Raw genomic sequence first — 4,023 nt, 5'->3', positions numbered from 1 at the left:
CAAGAGCAGGATTGTCCCCATCTTGCCCACCAGATATCTTTGTCCTGCTGGCACATCTCCTTTTGTCTACTTGTTGGGTTGCAGGGGTGGTGTTAGGTTGGGCACTAGCCGATGACCCAACAGGTTCGGCTGAACCCTCTATACCAGTGCTATTCAAACTGGGGTGTCACAATGCCCCAGCCTGAGGGCCCTGGTCTCTGTCGCCTTAAGGGGCAGGGGCAGCCTAGAGGCGGAGGAAGGCAGTGGCGTGATCCCCAGGATTGCACCGCTCAGGGGGCTGCAGTAACTTGGGTGCACTTACCCAAGCCTCCTGCAGCCTCCCTGGGGTGCGGGGAGCCCAGCGCGACTTCTGGCAGGGCTCCCCACAGCAGGGAGAGTGGATGCGGAGCGATCACGCTCCACTTCTGCTTTAGCCCACTTCCACTATCCCCCCCCGCCGCCTCCTCCCCCTGCCCTTGCAACGACTTACTGGCTAACAAATTCTCCTAGAGAGTTTGAGAACCACTGCTCTATACCATTGTTTCTCAAACTGTGGGTTGGGACCCACTAGGTGGGTCGCAAGCCAATTTCAGGTGGGTCCCTATTTATTTCAATATTTTATTTTTAATGGATTAGACTTGATGCTACATGGTATGTGACTGCATTTGGGGAAATATTATAGACCCATACTTTTAACAAGCTACTATGTATATTCTTTTAACAGTGTTAGTAAATGGGTAAGTGAGGGTAGGATTGCAGGCTAGGGTTGTTAAAAATTTTCCTGCTTGATGATGTCACTTCTGATCATGACATCACTTCTGGTGGGTCCTGACAGATTCTCATTCAAAAAAGTGGGTCCCAGTGCTGAATGTGTGAGAACCACTGGCCTAACTATTGCCAGATACTGATTTGGAACTGTCAACATTCAAGATATGTTCTCTACCACTAAGCTATGCTTCTTTCCTTTCCTGTTCCTGCATTGTGGGTAAGCAGTACATGCTTGTAGTCTTGCCTGAACTGCCTTATGAACCTTTCACCCTGTTTATTTTATGTCTGATGCCTTGGATGGGTGAGCAGGGAATTTTTATTTTGCTGCTACTCAGACTTGGAAAACCCACTATGGATTTAATTTTTCTTCTTCCCTCAGACATTTTGAAGCTGTCATCTTTTCAGATGAGCATGAGGGAGATATTTTTGTATACAGGGAATCCCTTTATCTGCGGATTCACTTACCCGCAGATAGTCTGACCCCTCCCCTTGCCTCCGGAGGGTCCTCTGAGCCCAGCAGAGGCCATGGGCGTCCGTCCGTCTGACAGAGCCTTAAGGTAAAAAATGCAGCTTCCAGTTTTTCTGCGAATTTGGAAGTGGCGTTTTTAATGCCTTATAAGGCATTAGGAGGCCCCAGGAAGCCCTTATAAGGCTTTGGAAACGTCACTTCTGCGTTCATGGAGAAACTGAAACCTTAAGCCTCAGTCTGAGCCCAGCAGAGGCTAAGGACATCTGTCCACAGCCTCTGCTGGGCTCAGAGGACCCTCCGGAGATGAGTTTCTGGAGGTTGGAGGGAGGCATTCGCCCATACCCGCGGTTTCAATTTTGGAGCAGAACCCCTGCAGCTATGGGGGCATGCCTGTATTGATATATCCCTTCACAGCATCATTTCACATTGTTCCACAGAGAATGAGGACAGATCACTTCCTGATGGCAATGGTTTTCAAACTCTTGGGGAGAATTTGAACTTCAGTAAGTCTTGGTGAGGGTATGGGGAAGGCAATGACATGATGCCCAGGATCGTTAAGGGAGACTGCAGGGACTGGGATACACTCACCAGTTCCTGCAGCAGCCTGTTGGGGATGCAGGGAGCCTGTGCGAGCATCTGCAGGGCTCCCCAGCTTGTCAGAAGTGAAAGTGGAGCGATCGCGCTCTACCTCCACAAAATTGGAAGTGGAGTGCAATTGCTCCACTTTCACTTCTGATGAGCCGGGGAGCCCTGCAGTTGCCTGTGCAGGGCTCCCTGCACCCCTTACAGGCTACTGCAGTGACTGGTGAGTGCATCCTAGTCCCTACAGCCCTGTTAGAGACACGATCCTGGGGATTGTCTTGCTACCTCCTCCCTGCCCCTTAAGGGGGCAGAGGCCATGGCCTTCATGCTGGGTCGTTGGGACACCCCAATTTGAAAACCACTGCCTGAGGGGATTATATCTATTCCAGCTCAGTGATGGCATCTTTGGGTAAAAAAAGATGCAGCCCCCCCAATCAGTTTATCTTTAAGCACTTTCCCATCATATTTCTGATTACCTGTTCATACTTGGGTGGTTTTTGTTCTGTAATTGAATATAAAACTACAAGTTCTGTCAGTGATGTGTAGTTTTTAGGTATGTTGTGGTCCTTTAATGATTGCTGCATCAGTGTATTTTTATAAGGCAAAGAACAAGCAGTACAGGTCGTGCCTCGTTATTCACTGGGGTTTAATTCTGGAGTGGTTCTCTTAGCACCTTGGCCCACTTTTTAGAATGATAGTCTGGGACCCACCAGAAGTGATGTTATGACTGGAAGAAAATTAAAATAAATAAATAAGGGAAGCCAGCCCCGTTCCACCAAGTGAATTTTCTTTAGCCTGTCTGAAATATCACCCCCCCCCAGAAAATAAACAGTAAGCTTTTTAATCCTACCCAGTGCCCAGTTCAATTTAAGTTCCTATATTTAAACCATATCACTGTCAAGACAAGCATAGCTTTACAAGTCTAAAAAGAAATAAAAATTCACATTATCAACTCAAACCTCTGTGGTGTTCTTTTTATGGGGCAGGGGGGCTGCCTCCTGGAGCATTTATTGTGCTCCATTTTCATCAGATTGGAAGCATTCTGGTAGCCTTGCATTCCTCTTTGCCTGATCTGATTATGAGCCAAATGGGTTGTGATCCACAGTTTGAGAAACTCTGCCCTAGTGAATAAAAAAAGGATACCAAATCAGTGGAAAAATAATAGCTTTAAAGACCCACTTCCAGGTTTCTTGCTTCTCTGTTGTCGTTCCAGAATGCATTGATATGACACTATACTGCATTCAACCACTAAATGGGGGTGAATAATGGAATCTAGTAGAATGGAATTATAATTATTTTACAGCACGAAGGTAGGAAATTGGATTTTGGTAGTTCTTTTCCTTGTTACAAGGCACTTAAAGATCAGTGGTAAGTCAAATCAGTGGATACAGAGGTCTCGCCTGTAATTTTTTTTTCAAAGGCTTGTCTGTCTGTCTGTGACTGGAGTATAATTTGTATCTATGCTTGAGTACAAAGTGATGTACGTGAATTTGCCCTCACTGAGGCATGACTGACATGGGAAAAAACTCTAAATATACCTTTTGTTTGTTACACATGGACAGTGTGAGGAGGTTACATGCAACAGATCTCATACTTGTGATAGTCCTATAAACAGTCAAAGCAAAGTGTGTTTTGTGCTCCTTCTGAGTTTATCAAATGGAATGAATGGGGTTGTGAGGTCTTGCTATATAGCTAGTCATGTGGCCTCTGTTTAGAAGCATGGGAAGAAAGGGATGAAAGCAAGTAGAAGGGGTGATGTGCTGAAGTGGTGACTGTTTTCTTCTGGAAAAGAGTGTCAGGAAGCAAGTCTGTTAAAAGAAATTTGAAGCTATTTTACATACAATGTGTAGTTCTGCCCTGCAGTAGCTAATGTGATACACGTAACTTTCTAGAAAGATGATGGCAAAGCTTTCTTTACATTTGTTTTTAATACAAAGGCAACCTTTTATGTTTTGCCTTCAGACTGCTTTTCATTTAGTGATAGTGGGGTTTTTGAATAATTGACAAAATAAAGATGGAATTTGTCTGTGCAGGAAGACCAGGTTCAAATCCCCACTTGGCCATTAAACTTATTGGGTGGCTTTGAGCTAGTTTTTTTTTTCTCTCTGTCTCTGCCTAATCTATGTCACAGGTTTATGAGGAGGAAGAGCCTTTTTCTCCAATCTAAGCTACTTGGGGGAAGGATGGTATATAAATGTGATAATTTTATTTTACAGGTAATCAGG

The sequence above is a fragment of the Tiliqua scincoides genome, chromosome 6 (genome assembly GCF_035046505.1).
Source record: "Tiliqua scincoides isolate rTilSci1 chromosome 6, rTilSci1.hap2, whole genome shotgun sequence".
Classification (NCBI taxonomy): Eukaryota; Metazoa; Chordata; class Lepidosauria; order Squamata; family Scincidae; genus Tiliqua; species Tiliqua scincoides.
This window is presented reverse-complemented; position numbering follows the sequence as displayed.